The sequence below is a fragment of the Macaca fascicularis genome, chromosome 1 (genome assembly GCF_037993035.2).
Source record: "Macaca fascicularis isolate 582-1 chromosome 1, T2T-MFA8v1.1".
Lineage (NCBI taxonomy): Eukaryota > Metazoa > Chordata > Mammalia > Primates > Cercopithecidae > Macaca > Macaca fascicularis.
This window is the reverse complement of record NC_088375.1, coordinates 138,882,442-138,902,551: the sequence shown is the minus strand read 5'-3', so window position 1 is coordinate 138,902,551 and position 20,110 is coordinate 138,882,442. Positions and strand designations below refer to the sequence as shown.

The 20,110-nt window shown below is 38.0% G+C and overlaps 1 long non-coding RNA gene across 3 annotated transcripts in view; it reads left to right on the top strand.

Moving 5' to 3' along the window:
- Positions 1 to 1,835: 1,835 nt before the first annotated feature.
- LOC102121041 (uncharacterized) overlaps positions 1,836 to 20,110 on the top strand; it is a 293,022-nt gene continuing 274,747 nt past the window's right edge. For all 3 annotated transcript variants that reach the window (XR_010576886.2, XR_010576884.2, XR_012429116.1), the window contains exon 1: positions 1,836 to 2,063. This is a non-coding gene — a long non-coding RNA (uncharacterized lncRNA). The remainder of the gene's footprint in view (positions 2,064 to 20,110) is intronic.

Sequence of the window (20,110 nt, the reverse complement as noted above, 5' to 3'; positions counted from 1 at the left end):
CAATAGGTAGTTCTTCAATCCTCTCCCTCCTCCTACTCTCCACCCTCAAAAAGACCCTGGTGTCTGTTTTTCCCTACTTTGTGTCCATATGTACTCAGTGTTTAGCTCTCACTTGTAAGTGAGAACCTGTGGTATTTGGTTTTCTGTTCCTGCATTGGTTTGCTTAGGATGATGGCCTCCAGATCCATCCATGTTTGTGACCATATTTCAAAGGTGCTTTTATGTTCTTTCACATTAGGGAACACTATCATGCCTCCAGCTGACCAATAATTGAGTCCTCTTGGTCCAGGGGCACTTCCACGAAAGTGCCTGAATTGTTCTTTTGCTTAGGACTTTACAAACTCCTTAAAAGTTCATGAGAGAGGAAGTCAAGACTACCTAGGAAAGAAACCATACACATCCAAAACTGAATGAACTGAAGCTTAAGTATATTTTTAAAAATTCACGCCATATAAAGGCATGAGTGTGGTGTGAGGGCTCCAATCTCTTTTCACTGGGAGATTCTTAAAATCCTAAATCAAAAATGGTTTGGGAGTGGTGATATCCAGTTGTATTCTAGAGACCTTCCTTCATCCTGACCTAGTGTTTCTGAACAGAATTATTCACTTCTCCAGTCCAAGCTAGTTTGTTTTTTCCTAATCTTAACATCTGTTTTCTATGTGGTTGATAAAAGGTTAGAATTCAAGGCAGGCATATTTTCTGCCTCCACTACCCATAATTTAACCACTATACAGCTATTTTTCTTACTATTTCTGTTTCTAAATACTACCACACATGATTTTTCTGGTACTTCTCTTTGTGACCCCTCTATGCTAGGAAGTTAGATTTGTTTATAGAGCTCTAGGGCTTAAGGTAGAAAAAAAATTATCTCCAGGACTCTCTCCTGCCTGGAAGAACCTTCTTCAGTCACTCTCACATCCCTTCTCCTTGTCTGCATCTCCTCCATTACCTGGGACTCCTCCACTGCCTGGTCCCGAGGCAGTGTTCTGGTTCTTCTCCAGGAGTACTACTTCTGGTCATTAGCTGACTGCTGCTCACTGGGTGGCTATGTGAAGAGTCTCCCTAGACTGCAGGGCTGGTTGGAAAGTCGTGGGCCCATTGAAGGCAGTGTGAACTCACTGTCTCGTGTTTCTGAACAAAAGAGCAAGGCACATCTGGCTCTGGTAGAACCGGAGGGAACAGATGTCTCACCTTGTTCTGCCTGTTTAAAGTTAACAAAGAGTGATAGTCTGGGAAAGAAATCTGAAAAAAAAAAAAAAAAAAAAAAAAAAAGAAAGAAAAGGAAAAGAAAAGAAAGGAAAAGAAGAAAAAAGTGAGGGAGAGGCCAAAAAAGAGCAGCCAGAGCTTCTCCCCTTGCTTCAACCATATCTGATTCATCATCATCTTTTCTGTGTACTGGAGTTCTGAATGAGATCTCCATTGACCAAAGGAGACTGCTACAAAGATAAAAAACTGAAGGGCACTTTTCCAGTCCCTTCATTACAAAAGATGAGTAAAATGTGTTATAGGAAGGTAATGAATAGCTAGAGAATATTAGAAACATACATATTGTCTTTTCCCTTTATTAATAGATTGTGGCGTATAATGCTGATCTGCTACTAATAGATACATTGAGGTCAGATATAATCTGCATCCATACAGTCTTTTCAGAAAATATTATTCCCATCCTTTGGCAGGGGTTCTCAGTGCACTCAAGACAGATGAGAAACATTCTTTGGGAATAATAGAGCCGTCTCCTTAGAAATGTTTCATGTACTTCAGAGTTGCTGCCATATGGTTCCCATAAAGGTTCTGCCAAAATTCCCGTGGTTCTCACAAGAGCTCCTACCTCCTCTGTTCTTTTAATCTCCTGCTGCGGGTGGCAGACATGGGAGAGACAGGCAAGCTGCAAAGGGAAGTCGACGAAATAAAATTAAAGCCCTACAATCGTGTTCGTGTCAATGTAGATGGGGTGCCCCCCTCGGTTTGCTCTCAGAGGTGGGTGTGAGATCCTACAGGACGGTCTGGAAGACATCCCATGGAAGGCACTTTATTTTGCCCAGAAGCTGGAGGCAAAGCAGAAGGCAAGTGTTGTCTCTTAGAAGGCCTGGGCGGGGGTGGGTAGGGGGATGGTAAAGGTTTAAGGAGAAGAAGTCTTTAGGGATTTTTACTTCACAGAGGAAAGAGAGTGATACCTAGAGGCTTGTCTGAATTTGTGAAACACCATAACAACAGAAAGAGGCAACGTTCAGAAAGACTACCACTCCTGATTGTGTGTTCTGGCAGGCAGGGCAGAAACAGTCTCGCTGCCCATGTGAGGACTGAAACTGGTTTCTTTTCTCCTTTACATGATTGTTCTGAGTCCCTTCTGTTTCTTGGTGAGCTATATTGTAGTCTGTCTCCCAATCCCCCACCCTAAATTCTATGTACGTAAGTGATTGACAACTTTCTTCTTTAGAAAATTGCAAATTTCTCCTGAAGGTAAATGGCAGTGTTACAAGATACACTCGTAGAGTCTGTAGTTGTGGAACATATGCTCCTGCTTGCTAATTTCCGACTGCACATTTTGAAATAGATTCTTTGAGATTAATGACCAATTATTAGCTCTGACATGGTGCTTGCTAAGTTGGATGTGGATTCATTTTGTAAACCTTGTGTGTGCATTTGTGGTTTTTATGTTTAGCAACTACTTACATGGATCACCTGTTTTTGTTTTGCTATGACTGTTCAAAGTAGGTAAGGCCAAAACAGAATTTTGGTCCCTGAAACTCATTCCAAAAATTATACTGAAGAAGTGAGATCTCTAGGTAGGTCTTGCTGAGCTTGGCAAGCCCAAGGAGGCTTATATTTTGATGTAATGTCACTTCTTTCCCAATTGTCCTTTTGTTTGACTCATCTAGAGGAGATTTAGCACACATGTTGGAGAGCAGTGAGGTGAAATAAAGGTCACCCAGGAATAGCATCCTCACTGGTCCTCATTCTAGCCAGGGTCCATTTGTGTAAGCTCTTTGGGTGATCCTTCCCCACCTTTGTAAATGTTTGCCTCTCATGTTGCAGGTGGGCATGGGGCTTTTGCTTGATTTGATGGATTCAGTGAATAGATTTCACTCCCCCATTTCCTTCTCCCTCTACCCTATTTGAATTGTCTCTGCATGCTTGAAGATGAGGTAATTAAATATATCTTTGAAGGATATAGAAAACAACACCACCCTCCTCCTTGCCTTCTTCTGGGAGTGAAATCCGGTAAACTACCAGGCTGTCTTGTCAAATGAGTTATTGTTTTTCAAAATCTAGCCTGAATGGCATCCTTTATAATTAAGGCTTCTGGCTTTCAGTTTAAAGTGATATTTGCCAGTAAAAGCCTGCCAAAAAATAAATAAATAAAAGCAGGCTTACCGTTAAATATTGATTTAAGCTTGGAAACTGGCTCCAAATTTTGTTATACTAGTCTTGATCTTCACGGCCTCTGGGCATCTGTTTCAATTTGGTCAAATTGAAATGGGGAGGGACAGTGCCAGGCTAACAGCAAGGTGATCCAATATAGTAGGATGAGTTGTATTTGATGAAAAAGAGCCAGGCAAAGTCATCTACAGGTCCTGGGGATAGGTGAACTGGGCTCAGATAAAATAAAAGCTGATGGGCATCTTAACCTATCCCTTGGGCTGACCTGAGCCCGTGATTACATTTTTGAAATTTAAAAAAACGTTGGGTTATCTTTGGAGGACAGAATTTTCTTTTTCTGCCTGTCTGTGCATCCTGTTATATATAAGCATTTCCTCCAACTGGTCTGGATGGGCAGTTTTCCTTATGATCCTTCCATAGTACTGGTAGGGATATAAAAAGCCCAAATGCAAGACATTTCCCTAAGAACCAAATTTCTCAATCCCTACTTTGAGTTTTTTCCTATGTAGTAAAAGGATAAGGTTCTCAGAAGAGTTTTCTCTTCCTGAGTATGTATGTTTAAGAATTGTTCTTATCCATCTCTGTCTCTCACAAGAGACGCCAAACAGGAAGGGGGAGAGTTAAAAGTTCCTGAAAAAAGGGCCCTTGATGAAACTGAACTATGTGGGTGCAAAGTGCCTGAGATCTATTAGTTTTGGCAACTTCAGTTATTCCAGTGTCTCTCATCATCTGTAAAGTTAACAAGGGCTGATAAGGGATCATGAGGCAGGGTACTGGTTTGTATTTCCAGACTCATAAATATTTCAGAATACCATTTTTTTTTTTTTTTTTTTTTTTTACAATCAGATACATTAGTTTGCCAAGTATGCTGCTGGATGTTCATTCAGCACTAGTGTTTAACAAAAGCCTCGTTTTAAAATCAGAGGATGTGAGCGGGGGTGCCTCGAGGTGTGCATCACTTGTTATTGTACCTGGCTTTCAAATGCATGTCCTAATTCGAGTGAGAGAGTTGGTATTTGACCTCTAGAAACTGCTGCTGTCTACCTTGAAAAATATATTGTTATGTTCTATGGGCAAAAAAGCATCAATCTTAGCTACACCTTCATATTCTTTCTCATTCTCTAGCTCCGCCAGTGCCCTTGTGTTTCTTTGTACTTCACACTATGGACAGTAGAATCAGGCACCAAAGGGTGAATTTAATTTGGAACAAACCTCTGTCTTGATAGAACTGCCTTTACCCGGGCTCAAACACAGCAACCTGCAATTTCCTGAGGCTGTGCCTCACCTAGCGCTATCACAGGCTCTAAAAATTAAGTCCAGCCTCAGCATTTCTCATAGCTAACCCAACTACAGCAAAAAAGGGGTATAGACACACAAGTCAGCCAAGTAGCAATGGTTTTCTCCCTGATGTAATCAAATGGAGTGCACGGATATCACTTGATTAACAGCTGCGGTATTAATTTCCCTTTTTGGTTGCTTGACTCACAGCAAGAATCATGTCAAGGCAGCAGAGAAGCAATTAAATTGATTTTAATCTTTGTCAGAGAAGATAACATGCCTCCTTCTCTTCTCATTTAAATAATTAAAGTTTCAGTAGGTATTATTTCTGGCTTTAAAGAAATTGGTATCTTAATGTAATAGAATCCTTGTAATTATATACTTAATGGTCCTTAATAAGTTAATCATGGTTTTTCATTTAACATGTATTTTTTACTTATTAAACTTTTATTTGTTATAGTATCTTTGCTTCAAGAAGAAGGGGGAAAACACAAAGAATGACAGATACAAAACAGTTCTGTCATTTCTTGTATTAATCCTTTCAGCATTTATTTTCTTCTTCTTTCATGCTGTCTTGGACTAAAATTTGAAGCAATTTTTTTACATTTCAGTTCATTTAAAAGAAGCCCACTTATTTTAATACCAACATATTTAATTTTAATAATGATAAAATTTGGGGCTTCTATGAAAACTTCTTTTAATAACAACATACTTAATTTTAATAATGATGGAAGTTTTTGGCTTCCGTGAAAACTTCCTTGTAGAATATCATATTACTTAAATTGTATTGAGTTCCTTTAAACTTAAAATTTCATTAAGATCTTAGAGAAATATTGGAAAAACATTGCAAATGGTTTTATTCCTCTTCAGGATTCAGTCAGACATTATATAGTTATTTTACTACTCACCCCAACATTGTGAGATGCATTTCAGAGAAAAGGAAATAGAGAAAAACAAATAGGGGCAAAAGTCATCACAGCCTTACTTGTTAGATACTGGATTTTAGCTGTAATGCATATGTAGCCTATATAATGTTGAGCATTACATAATTTAACTATATAAACCCCAGTTGCTACCAATGAGGGGAGTGACAGAGGAAGTGTTATCCTGGAGAAAGCCTACTTCTCAATGCAGATTCCTATCAAGAAATGAGCTTTTCACCAAAAGGTTTCAAAACTGCTTCCTTTTCAGGATGCTGAACACTGACTAAGAGGAGAGAGCACACATTACACGGAGACCATGGTCCCTGTACCAGAAACATTGAGAGTAGAGAGAAGCAAAGCCAGCCTCGTGGAGCTAGTCCCTTTATCCAGGGTCTTGGAGGGATACAGTCTTCTGTAGAAATTAAATAAAGACTGAATTATTCAATGGGTATTTTGAGAAGAGAGCCACTGTAGGCTTATATACTGTGAACTGCAAAATGTTATTGCCTCTGGGTGGACAGGTTTTAAAAAGACATTTTTTTTTTTCCTCCCGGCATGGCTGACAAAGAGAAGGCAGGGTGTCAATCCCACCTTTCCCTTCCCTTGCCCCGTGCTTCTTTATGTGCACAACCTGCACAACTGTATGTGGTTTGCAAACATGCATAAGCAAAGACTAACAGCTTCTGAAACAAACTCTGAATCAAAGAGGGAGCATATTAATGCAGATGGCAGAGGAGGTGAGCAGCATGGGCAGACAGAAGCATCACAGAGACTGCAAGAAGAATGCGCCAGACCAGCTCCTAGTGGCCACACTGATTGAGAATTATCACCAGCTCTTTAGGATTTGGAAACTTAGAAACACATTACATGTTCTTCCTAGTTTGTTACAGAGTATATGTGTGTACTTCTGTCTCTTAAAAGTATTTAATTTTAAAGAATTGACATATAAAATTATATGTGTTTATCATGTATAACACAATATTTTGAAGTACAGTTCTGTGTCATAAGGATATGTTCTGAGAAATCTATCAATTTTGTCATTGCATAGACATGATAGAGTGTACTTACACAAACCCAGATGATATAAACTACTACACACCTAGGCTACATAATGTAGCCTATTGTTCCTCAGCTATAAACCTGTATAACATGTTACTGTACTAAATACTATAGACACTGGTGAGTATTTCTGTATCGAAACATATGTAAACATAGAAAAGATGCAGTAAAAATACGGTATTACAATCTTATGAGACCACTGTAGTATATGAGGTCCATCATTGATTAAAACATTGTTATATGGTGCATGACTTTATATATGCATTGTGGAGTGGCTAAATCTAGTTAACTAACAAATGTGATACATCACATAGTTATTATTTTTTGAGGTGAGAACACAATATCCACTCTCTTAGCATTTTTCAAGAATACAGTGTATTAACTATAGTCACCATGCTGAATGGTAGATCTCTGGAACTAATTTCTCTTATCTAGGTGTAATTATGTACCCTTCCATCAACATCTTTCTAACCCCACCCCACAAACACCCCATAATAAAGCCTCTTGTAACCACCATTTTACTCCTTATTCTATGAGAATGGCCTTCTTTGTCTCTCCTTAGAGTTTTTGACTTAATGTCTATTTTGCCTGATATTAATACAAGTAGACTTACTCCTGCTCTCTTTTAGCTTCTACTTGAATAGAATATCTTTTTCTGTTCCTTCATTTTCAGTCTGTGCGTCTCTATAGGTAAAGTGAGTCTCCTGTAGGCAGCAGATAATTGGGTTGGCTCTTTTTTTTTTTTTTTTTTTTTTTTTTTTTTTAAATCCATTCCAGCCACTCTGTGCATTTTGATCAGAACACTTTATCCTTTTACAACCAAGGTAATTATTAGTAGATAAGGACTTACTACTGACATTTTGTTTATTGTTTTCTCATTGTGTGGTAGACTGTTGTGTGTGTTTTTTATTACAGGGTGTATCTTCAGTCATTCTCAATCTTAATGCTCTTGGTTCCTACATTGCTGTCAGCATTGAGGATGTTAGAGTGCAGAGTATCAAAACCAACATTTATCAGAAAGAAAGGATGTTTACACAAACATTAAGGCATGGAAGAGAGTCAGTGGGGTAGGGGTGGAAAATGAAAGAATATCCTAGGCTGAGGAAATCATTGAAGCAAGAGCATGGTGTATATGAGCATGGGTTCTTTTAGAAACTATCTTAACACCTGATCAAATGTGGGTGTTTCTTGAAACTGCTGAGCTGATTATGGCACATTCTCTGTCCTGGAGGAGTTGGATGCATTCTTACATCTACCCTATTTGATCCTCATACAAATTTTATGAATTAGATAAGAAACATCTTAATAACTAAAAGTCACTGAAGAGAGAACCTAAAAAAAAGTACTTTAAAAAAGTACACAAGACTTAAGTTTATGCAGCTAACTCTAGGAATGCTGGGACTGGAACCCAGCTGCCTGGCAACTACCGTGGTGCTTTCAACCAGATCAGAGAGGGGCTAGCTTTTTCCTGCTTCTTCCCCAGGTAATAGAGAGAGAGAAAAAAAAGCATTATTGTTGTTATTTTATTATGATGATTATTACTATTATCAGATAGTGAGGGGTGAAGGAAAAGAGTACAGCTAGACCCTTTCATTTCCCTCTGCTAGTAGTGAATATGTGGAAAATCCTTGCAAGGTGAGTTAGCAGATGTGAAATGCAATGAAATGTGTGTGGGGGCATAATAAAGTCAATTAAAGGAGTTCTGAGTATTTGCAGAGCAAGTTTGTTCATCTATCTCAACAACTTTAAAGATATTTTTATTTTAATAAGATAAATAGTTAACTCATCTTGCCAAATAAGTTTTCTGCTAACAACCATATACCTCTCCCATAACACTAATTGCAAAGTGTATTTCTAAAGTGATTCCAGCCCTGTTTGGGCAATCAGTATTATTTACTCTATTTCTTCTAGTCCCTAGCACAATGTCTGGGCTAGAGGATTCATTTGATCACTCAGGAAATATTCATTGAGAACCTACTATGTGGCAGTCACTATTTTAAGTACTTAGGACATAGCAGTGAAAGAAGTAGAAATGATTCTTTCTCTAATGTAGCTTATATTTTGATGGAATATTTCTATAAATAAATAAAGATATGTGTTATAAAGAAACTTAAAGAGATGCGATAATGATGAAATGGGATAATTTGCTTGGGTGCCCAGGAAGGTTTCTTTGAGGAAGTGACATTGGAACTGAGACTCAAATGTCAAGTTTCAAATGTAGGAAAAAGCTTTGCATGTCTGAAAAATGGAAAGATGGATATTATGGCTTGAGGCTGAAGGGGAAAAGAAAGTGGTGTGGAGATGAGTGGAAGGATTCCAAGGTGGTCTTTTCACAGAGGAGGGTGAGGGAGCTAGGTAATGTCAAAAGCTGACCCATGTTGCTAGGCTGTCAAAAGTACCAGGCTACAAAGATTCTCCAAAACTTAATTAAATTTAAAAATATTTGTGCTCCAAAGGACACAATCAAGAAAGTAAAAAAATAACCTACAAAATGGGAGAAAATATTGGCAAATCATGTATCCAATAAGAGGCTTGTATTCAGAAATATAAAGAACTCTTACAATTCAATAGATAAATAAACCAATTTAAAAAGTGGGCAAAGGAGTTGAATAAATGTTTCTTTAAGGAAGAGATATAAATGGCCAATTAACAAATGGAAAGATCCTCTTCATCTTTAGTTATCAGAGAAATGCCAATCAAATCATGAAATACTCTCTCATACCCACTAGATGGCTAGAATTTAAAAAGTCAATAACAACATGTTGGCAAGGATATGGAAAACAATCCGCATACCCTTCTGGGAATGTAAATGGGAATGTTAAATGGTGCAGCTGCTTTAAATGTCAAATGGTCCAGCAATTCTATTTCTATGTATATATACCCAAGAGAAATTAAAGCATATGTCTCAACAAAAGCTTGTACACAAATGGCATTATTCATAATAGCCAAAGGTGGGAATAACTCAAATGACCATCGACTGATAAATGAACAAAAAAATGTGGCATATCCATACAATGGAATTGGCCATAAAAAGGAATGAAATGCTAATACATGCTACAACGTGGATGGAATTTGAAAACGTGATGGTAAGTGAAAGAAGCCAATCACAAAGGGCCACTTATATCATTCCATTCATGTGAAGTTTCCAGAACAGAGAATTCTATGAGTCAGAAAGTAAATTAGTAGTTGCTTGGTGGTGGGGGATGAGAAGACAGGGGTAGTAGTTAAAGGGTAAAGGATTTCTTTTTGAGGTGATGAACATGTTCTAAAATTTGCTGTGGAGATAGTTGCATAAATCTGTAAATATATTAAAAGTCACGACATTGTACACTTGAAATGGGTGAATTGTATGGTGTGCGAAATACATCTTAATAAAGCTATTTTAAAAAAACACTAAAAAAGCTCCCAAAGCCTAAGGTACACTTTATACTACCCAAGAGATTCAGGCTCTTCAGATAAAATTTACTACTTCCAGATTAGAATACTTTTGTGCCCAAGGGAGAATCATCAATGAGGCTATTCTTAGAACACAAAGCTTTCCTTCCTAAAATACTGGAAAGGAGCAACACCTTGAACACCACAGGAAACCCATAAATATCTAATTTGCACCACTGCATGATCAAAGCAGCTTGCTTCTTCCACTCATTAGCAACACTCAAAAATATATTCTAGCTCTTTGCCTGCTGAAAGGGATATTTACATTTGCTCTTTGCACGAACTAAATAAGCCCTGTTTATGCCTACAGTTTCTCTGCAGCTCTGGTCCACCTGAACTGTGTTTGGAAAGTAGATAGAGAGCTGTTCTGGGACAAACACGGTGGCAGAAGGTGTGAGTGTTGTATGAGAAATCATTTAAATTAATGCATTTGGAATCATGAATTTCAAAGTAACTCTAGAATTAAGAATCTTTCAGCTTCCTAGATGACAAGAAATTGGCCATTGTATTTGACTACCTGTAACATGCCCTTTGTCTTGCAGGTGAACTGGTCATAGCAGAGGCAAATTTTAAGCCCTTTAAAATAGAAAATACCTTATTCATCACTGTACTCTTTAATCTATAATTTAGTGGTTTTGTGTATAACATGTGTTCAGTGATGTTTAAATTGAATTTTAATTAATGGATTACCTCAAGAACAAGTTCAAGAAAAATTTCAATGATTGAAATTAATAAAATTGAACACATGATGAATGGTATTAGCCACCTGTAGGTCTGACCCACCCTGGGAGCTGGCATATAAATGGCTATCTGAACCAGAGTCTCCAGCTGCCAATCAGGAAGCCATGGAATTGATGATGCTACTGTAAGTTGATATGGAAAGAAACGGAAAGTCAGACTTCCCCATTACAAATAATGCTCAACTTATAATGGGGCTGTGTACTGATAACCAATCATAGGTCAAAAATATCATAGGTTGAAAATTTAATACCCCAAGAAACCCATCATAAAATAGAAATATAGTAAACTGAACCATTGTAAATTGAGGACTGTCTGTATTTTTTAGCCCAGTTTAAGGAAGACCTTGTAATTGGTGGACATAAGCATTCAGTTCACTAGACTGAGGCTCTGCTTGGTGGCAGAATAGTTCAGTAGGCTTTACCACAGTGTGCATGAGATATGTAATTTCCTCCACTATCATTATGGGACAAGGTTCCCAGGTGTTGACATATATGGAGCTGTATATTTGCCAGTCACAAGGATCAAATTTGTCTCTTCTCTTTCTCTTGATTCCACAATAATCAATCACAAGGTGCTGCCTGTGTGTGTGTGAGGTCCTATCTGAAAAAGCCTGTTGGCCTTCCTTTGAGAAAGAAATTTGACAGTGACTTCTTTCAGTTTCTTCCCAACCATTGCTCTTGTCACCAACAGAGCAGGGCCTGTTTTCCCCAGGCTTCTCTCTGTCCATTTAGGTTATGTGAATGAGTCTGAAATGTCCAAATATCCTAAACATGTTTTTGGCTGTATGAGATATGCCTTGAAATCCAAAGTATAGGATACTGGTACCATCTTTACCACACATATGGCTCTTAGCACTTTACAGCTCAATTTTCTGCTTAAAAGGGTGCCGCTTACAAACCAGCAAATACAGCAAGTGACTAATTAGCCAAATTAATGAGGGCTTGTTTACTTGAAGTCCCCAGTGCCCTTGGAACTTGGGATGTTTCGTTATTACAATCTGCAAGTGGTTTCCTGCAATTAATTTTTAACATACGGCTCTTGCCTCTTCTCAGTAATATCTAATATCCTAATACTTTAGAGAGGTTGCAAGATTTAACTCATTAATCCTCAAAAGGAACCACTGGAATACTGAAATAAAAAGGAATCATACTACTTTTTTTGGTCAACATTAATTTTGGCATACTTTACAAATGTTGTCTTATAGGTCTAGGGGAAAATTGGTAAAGATCAGGTATTTAGGACCATTCTGATAAAAGTGTGGAAAGGAAGAAACACAGGTGTATGTCAAAGGAATTGCTATTTGCTACAGAATGAAAGATGAACAAACTAAAAACATCAGTCCACTTACTTCTAGCCTTTTATAGGGTCAGCTTATTAGAGACAAACCTAAATCTAACTAAGCACATGAAAGTAAATAATCAAAAACAAAGACAAAGACAGAATATTGAAAGCAGCAAAAGGAAAGTCATTTATCACATACAAGGGATCCTTAATAAGATTAACAGCTGATTTTGCAGCAGAAAACTTGGAGGAGAGAAGGCAGTGGGATGACATATTTAAAGTGCTAGCAGGAAAAAAGTTAACAAAGAATTCTATTTCTGGCAAAACTGTTCTTCAAAAATAAAAGTGAACTTAACATATTCCCAGATAAACAAAACCTGAAGAAGTTCATTGCTAATGGACTTTCCCTACAAGAAATGCTAACGGGAGTCCTTCAGGCTAAAATAAAATGAAACTAGACAGTAACTAGAAGCCATATGAAGAAAGACATAACTCTGGCAAAGGTAACCACAAAGGTAAACATACACACTAGAATTACTGTGTTTTTGGTTTGTAACTTCTTTTTGGTTTTCTATATAATTTAGAAGACACATACATAAAACAGTAATTATAAATTCTATGTTAATGGACATGAAATATGTAAGTATAAATTTTGTGACAACAACTTGGTGGAGACAGAAAAGTATAGAAACAGAGTTTTTGTATTCTATTAAAGCTTAGTTGGTTTCAATTCAAACTAGATTGTTATAGACTTAGTATGTTAGTTATAATTTCCATGGTAACTACTAAGAAAATAACTTTGAAAATATAAAAAAAAGAAATGAGGAGAAAATAAATAGTACCCTAGAAAAAAGTGAATCAAACACAAAAGAAGATAGTATTGGAAGAATTGAGGAACAAAAAATATATGGAACATATAGAAAACAAATAGCAAAATAGCAGAAGTACTCCTTCCTTATCAGTAATCACTTTAATGCAAATGAATTAAACTTATCAGTTAAAAGACAGAGACTGTCACAATAGATTTAAAAGAAGCTTGTAGTAAGGTGTACATCTAAAGCACATGAAGAAGTAAAGTAAGCATCTCCAGCTCACTCAGAAGGGAGAGCTCATTGTTGTATTGATGACTGAATTCTAATCCATCTCAAATTATCAGTTCCACTTTTGCTTCAAACTTAACAATTTTAATAATTCTATATTTGTATTTTGATAAAACCCAATCTCATATATTTGGGGCTAGGCTACTATCTTAGTTCATTTTGTGCTGCTGTAACAGAATACCTGAGATTAGATAATTTATAAAAAACATAAATTTGTTCTCTTATGGTTCTGGATGCTGGGAAGTCCAAGATCAAGGCTCTGGCATCTGGTGGGGGCTTTCTTTCAGTGTTCTTACAAGGCAGAGGCGCAGAAGAGAGAGAACTCATTTTCACAAGCCCCTTTCACGGCAGCAGTAAGACATCATGACCTATATAACTCCCCAAAGGTTCCACTATCCAACACTGTTGCAATGAGGATTCAGTTTTCAGTATAAGAATTTTAGAGGGGATACATTTGGATCATAGCAGCTACAATATGGTATCAAGTTTGGAATGAATATTCCCAAGAGAAAAAAGGTTTTTTTCTTTTCTTTTCTTTTTTTTTCTTTTTACTATCAACCGGCCAAGTAGTATTTTTAAAACATGGCATCAACATGTTAAGCAAATTTACATTTAAGAAACAGTGGAGGAGATGTAAAAAGGAAGAGCTGACATCATTAAATGAATGGAAATATCAAGAACAAAAGAAAAATGCAGAGTCTGTACATGTCCATTATTCACTCTGAATGTAGAAAGAATAGGTTTTGAGATAGTCTTCAATGAAAGGGAGCCTCGTTTGTTGACTTGTGTGGAAAAAAGCATATTCCTAGTGTAGGAAGGAGGTAAAATGGGTGTTGGGTAGAACATAGGTTTGGAAGTGAAGAAGCAAAACAAGCTATGTAGTCCATCCCTCCTTGCAATGAGTGACAAACTCAAGTGCTTTGAGAAAAGAAGCAATGAACTCACCCTGAAATATTTGGATTTATACCTAACACTAAGGAAGACAAATAATAAACTGTTAGTAGCCTAACAACTCTGATGTGGTTTGGCTGTGTCCCCACCCAAATTTCATATTGAATTCCCATGTGTTGTGGGAGGGACCTGGTGGGAGATAACTGAATCATGGGGGCAGGTCTTTCCCATGCTGCTCTCGTGATAGTGAATAAATCTCACAAGATTTGACAGTATCATAAAGGAGGGTGGGCGGCTCCCTGCCCAGTCTCTGTTTTTGCCTGCTGTCATCCATTCAAGACGTGACTTGCTCTTCCTTGCCTTCCACCTTGATTATGAGAGTTCCCAGCCACATGGATCTGTAAGTACAATTAAACCCCTTTCTTCTGTAAATTGCCCAGTCTCAGATATTTCTTTTTCGTCAGTGGGAAAACAGACTAATACAAACCCTATCCTCTAATTTTTTTGATGCATCATCTTCCCAAGATGTTTCTCTGTAAAAACACTTTGATTAATCCATTGATAAAAGTATAAAATGTAAGCTCTGCTATGGTCTAAATGTGTCTAATTTTGTGTCTCCCCAAAATTAATATGTTGAAACTGAATCCCCAATGTGGCAGTATTAAGAAGTGGGGTCTCTGGGAGCCCTCATGAATGGGATGAATGCCCTTATAAAAGAGGCCTAGGAACTTGTTTTCTTCTTCTACCATGTGAGGATGCCACAAGAAGGCACCAGTTTTGAAGCTGAGAGAGAATCCTCACCAGACAGTGAATCTGCTGGCACTGTGACCTTTGACTTCCCAACCTCTAGATCCATGAACAACATATTTATGTCATTTATAAATTACATACTCTCAAATATTTTGTTATAGCAGCCGTGGACTAAGACAGAAATTGGTACCAAGAAATGGGGTATTGCTGTAACATACCTAAAAATGTGAAAGCAACTTTGGAATTGGGTAATGGATAGAGATCAGAAGAGTTTGGAAGTTCATGCTAGAAAAAACCTAAAATGCTGTAAATAGTGCATTAAGGATTGTTCTGATGACAGCTTAGAAGGGAGCTTTAAAGCAGACTCAACCTTCTTAGAGATTATCTAAGTAGATGTAATCAAAAGGTTGATAGAAATATGGATAGTAAAAACCATTTGGTGATGTCCAGATGTAAATGAGGAACATGCTATTGGTAACTGGAGGAAAGGCCATTCTTGTTTTAAAGTGGCAAATAACTTGGCTGAGTTGTGTGAATCCTAATGCTTTTTGGAAGGTAGACCTTCTGAGTGATGAAATAAGATATTTAGTAAAACAAATATTTTAGCAAAGTGTTGAAGGTATGGCATAACATTTCTTTTCTATTTACAGTAAAAAATTAGGAGGGAGAAATGAATTAAAGGTAGAATTTATAATAAAAAAGGAAGCAGAACTTAAATACTTGGAAAATTCTCATCCTGACTATATTGTAACAAATAGGAACTCATGTTCAGGACTGTCGTCATTTTTGTATGGCTATAAGAAAATACCTGAGACTTGGTAACTTAAAAAGAATAAAAATTTATTTTCTCATAACTCTGAAGAGTAGGATGCCCAGGATCAAGGAACTAACAGGTTCAGCATCTGGTGAAAGCTTGTTCCTCATGAATGGTGCCATCTAGGTGTCCTCACATGGCAAAATATCAGAGGAGCTAAAAAAGGACTGAAGCTAGTTTCCTCTGTCCTTTTTATAAGACACTAATCCATTTCCCCAAAGGTCCCACCTCTTTAATACTATTACCAAAATGCTGGGCATTTGGTCTAAGTCTGGCTGCTCACTGCACAGAAATCCAATCACTGAGACAATAAGTATTGCCAGGGAAGAAGGCTTTATTATATTATGGGTGATGTCAGCTGGAGGGATGGGAGCCAAACCTCAAACCCATCTCCCTCTCAACTGACTAAAATTGGGGGTTTATGTAGTGGGGAAGGAATATAGTTATGTGCAGGAAAATAGGAATTATTGAGGGATAAGGACACAATCATGATGAATGAGGGGCCCTGGTGTCTCATTGTCTGGATGCAGTCTTCTGGTGAGTTTCAGTTCCTTGATACTATCTGGGAGGCCTGAGGTTTCTTGAGAAAGGAACTCAGATAAGACAAATGTAAGTTTCCAGCTTTAAGACTGGGAGAGTCAACTCCAGTCTATTCAAAAACAGTTTTTGAAGTTTATTCAAAAACTGTAACCATCAGTTCTTTGGGGAAGTTGAGCCAATTTCCATATCACTATAATGGGGATTAATTTTCAATTTAAATTTGGAGAGGTCACACATTCAAACCATAATAGGGACCAAGAACACCAAGGGTGTGGATAAGAAGGTCAGTATAGATTGGCCCTGTGCTATTCATCAAAACAATGGAAGTGTGACCCTGAAGGCATTTTGGAGATAATTGGGGCTGCCACTCCCATCACAGGTCAGAGTGCCAGTTGGTTGAGGGCAAAATGACTTCCAGGAAGGGGTCTATGAGACCTTGGGTCTTACTGCCCAGCACCACCTCAAGGCTCTGCAGCATGCATTCCAGTGCAGTACTCCTTGGCCCCCACCAGGTTCAGCTCCAGCAGGCCTGGTGCAGTTATGGCTGCTCCTCCAGAAGGCATAGAGAGTAAACTTTAGTGGCATCTACATGGTGCCATCTCCATTGGTGCCCAGAGTGCATGAGCTGTGGGATAATAGATGCCTCCACCTAGATTTTATAGGGTGCCCCATAGAGCCTGCTGGTTCAGGCAGAGAACTGCCATAGTAGTAGGGCAACCACAGAAAGCCCTCACTAGGGTATTGTCTAGTGGAGCCATAGAAGCAGGGTCATCTCCAAGACACCAGAATGAGAATGCTAAAGACACCAGGGTGCATTTCAAGCCTGGGAGAACTATAGGCAGGTGACATCAACCCACGAAAGATGCAGTGTGGGCTGTGCTCAGTAAAGTCATGGAGATGGGGCTGCCTGGAGCTTTTGGGGGCCCAACCACTCCCTCCCAGAAGGCAGGACATAGAATCAAAGAAGATTATTCTTCAGCCTTAAGATTTAATGTTGTTTTCCTTGTTGGATTTTGGATTTACTTGGGACTTGTTACCTCTTTCTTTCCTATTTTTTTCCTTTGAAATAGGAATATCAATCCTATACCTATGATATTTTGGAGACACGTAGTTGTTTGATTTCACAGGTTCACCTGGAGGGAGATTTGCCTTAGGATGAATTGTACCTTGAGTTTTACCCAGGTCTGGTTTAGACGATATTTAGGTAAGACACTGAGCTTTTGACTTTTGACTCGATGCTGAAATAAGTTAAGACTTCTGGGGATACTGGGGTGGAATGAATGTATTTTGCATGTGAGAAGGACATCAATTTGGGGGCATCAGGATCAGAATGCTATGGACTGAATATTTATGTCCCTTCCAAAATTCATGTGTTGAAACTTAATCCCCATTGTGGTAGAATTAGGAGATGGGGTCTTTGGGAGATGATTAGGTTATGAGGGCTCCACCCTCATCATTCATAGGATTAGTGCTCTTATAAAAGAGGCCTGAGGAAGCTTGTTTGCCCTTCTTACCATGTGAGGACACAGAGAGAAAGTGCCATCTATGAAGTGGGGAGAGAGCCTTCACCAGACACTGAATCTGTTGGTATCCTGATCTTGTACTTCCCAACCTCCAAAACTGTAAACAATAAATTTCTGTTTTTTATAAATGATACGGTCTAAGATATTTTGTTATAGCAGCTCAAAGGGACAAAGACAAATTTCTTCACCTGGATTCAAAGCCTTCCACAATCTGGTTCTTACCTGCCTTCCTATAGTTTTTTCTCTTTTTTTTTAAGTCTTACAGCTTCTCAGGAAGCAGGTTGTTTACAAGTCACAGTTATACATATTTTTGATAAATCTACTGTTTTAAAAGAGTAGATATTTGGATGTAATAATTATTTGAAGACAAAAATAACCAAAGAATGTTCTCAGATTTTTGCATCCCTTAATCTTTAAAAGCAGGGTGTTAGTTTTCCTTGCATAGTTTCTTTGCCTTTCTTGACCCCTGAGGGGTGTTCTATTGTCAGGCCAGATTTTGGGGGGTTTTGATACAGAATAAGAAAGATAGGTGGAAAGCATAGAATAACTGAAGTGGGCAGTCCTGGAGGAGATGAGGTTTTTGTTTGTTTGTTTTGTTTTTTAAAAAGTTTTGAGGAGAATGGTACCAGACAAGTTCCAACATTTGAAGAAAATAAATGGGAGAAAAATAATGAAAGTTTTAAAAAACATTAACTGTGGGCTCTATATTCTCTTCCAATGCAATCCAAAATAGCTGAGAAATTTTGATATTACTCAGGTTGCTGAACAGTATTTGGCTGACTGTGCACTGCTGAGGCTGAATCACATGTGTCCTGGTGTCAGTAGGCCTACACAGATGATAGTGAAGTTCTGGAAACCAAGTGAACATTGAGAAAATTTTGAATTTAAAGGTACTGACACCAGTCTTTTTCCAGTATCATTTCTGAGACGAAAATTTCTGTTGTAGTTAGAGTTCTCTCAAAGTCATCTGTCAAGACTCAGCTTCAGAGTCACCTTCTCTGCAAAATCTTTTCCTGGTATTTCCTTTTTCCCCAGGGGAACTGACTCTCTATCCTTTGGGTCTCACTTCTTTCTCATGCAGATTTCTCTCGTTACCCCTGTACTACTTGACTGAATTTATTTGTTTCCCTCTCCAACTGATTGTGAGTTCTTTGAGGACAGGAGCCATGTATCTTTGTAGCCCCAGAGCCTGGCATTGCACCTGGCACATAGTAGGGACTTTATGGACATTTGTTGAACAAACAGCTGCTTAGTCAGTGTTGGTTATTATTTCTCCTCATTTCATCCCCTGTCTACATACTGCTGTGTTTTTCAAAATGTTTCTTTTCAGTGGGAAGGAAGAACTGTATAAAATATCCCATAAAATATCCCAGCAGGTTCCCTGCCAGTCCCAGAATTTGCACTTGTAGATTGTGTAGTAAGAAGAACTGAGACAGGAACAACAGAAAGGAAATAATCACACAGGAGGGTGTAAGTTATTGTGAATATTTTAATTTCTGTGTTAGGTAGTGAGATCACTGGTGTTTGTTATATTTTAAACAAGCAAGCCAGCAAACAAATAAATAAATAAGAGCCGCATATGGACTAATGATGAACGTGTACCATAAATCAAGGGTAAGGTTAACCCAATTCTATGAACTTGAAGTAAATAAGACTATCTGGGAATTGCAGTACAATGGAGAAAAGAACTACAAGTAATGCACCTGGTACATTTGTCTCCTTTTGCATGTCTGAGATCCTTGCTGCCTTCTCAATGCTGACTTCATTTGTGGGACAGTCATAAATAATAGTGTACAATGTTTTGAAAGTTTCAGGCCTATGTGCCTGTATAGAAAAGGTATTCAAAGTTTATATTGAGGATTGCTCAGTTATGACTTCCTGCAGCTGGTTCTCAAGTTTTAGGCGCCTGCGAATAATCTGGGGTATCTTGTTAATTTACCATTTTGAATCTCTGAACCCGTCTCTCAGTGATTCACTAGGTTTAATTGTATGATCCAAGAATCTAATTTTAAATAATTTTTGGGATATTTTGATGCAGGTGATTTAAGAAAAATGTGTCATGATATGATGTTGGTTAGGCTCTTTTGGGAATATCAAGTTTAGCTACAGATTTCTCAGTGGTGTAGTGATGTACAAAGACTCTGAAGATGCTCTCAAGAAGAGCATCAGAAATGGTTAGAGTAATGGAAGGATTGATTTGAGGCATTTACTAGGTTTAAAGGATCTAAATGTGCTTAATCCTTAAAGCCTAGCTCAGCAACAACTAATGGGAGATGTGATAATGCTCTACAAATATTTGAACGGCATAAACATCAAAGATGGAGAGAAATTATTTGGCTTGTTAGAAACAGTGTGATTAAGAGTAACTAAAAATGACCTCTAGGCTGAATCTAG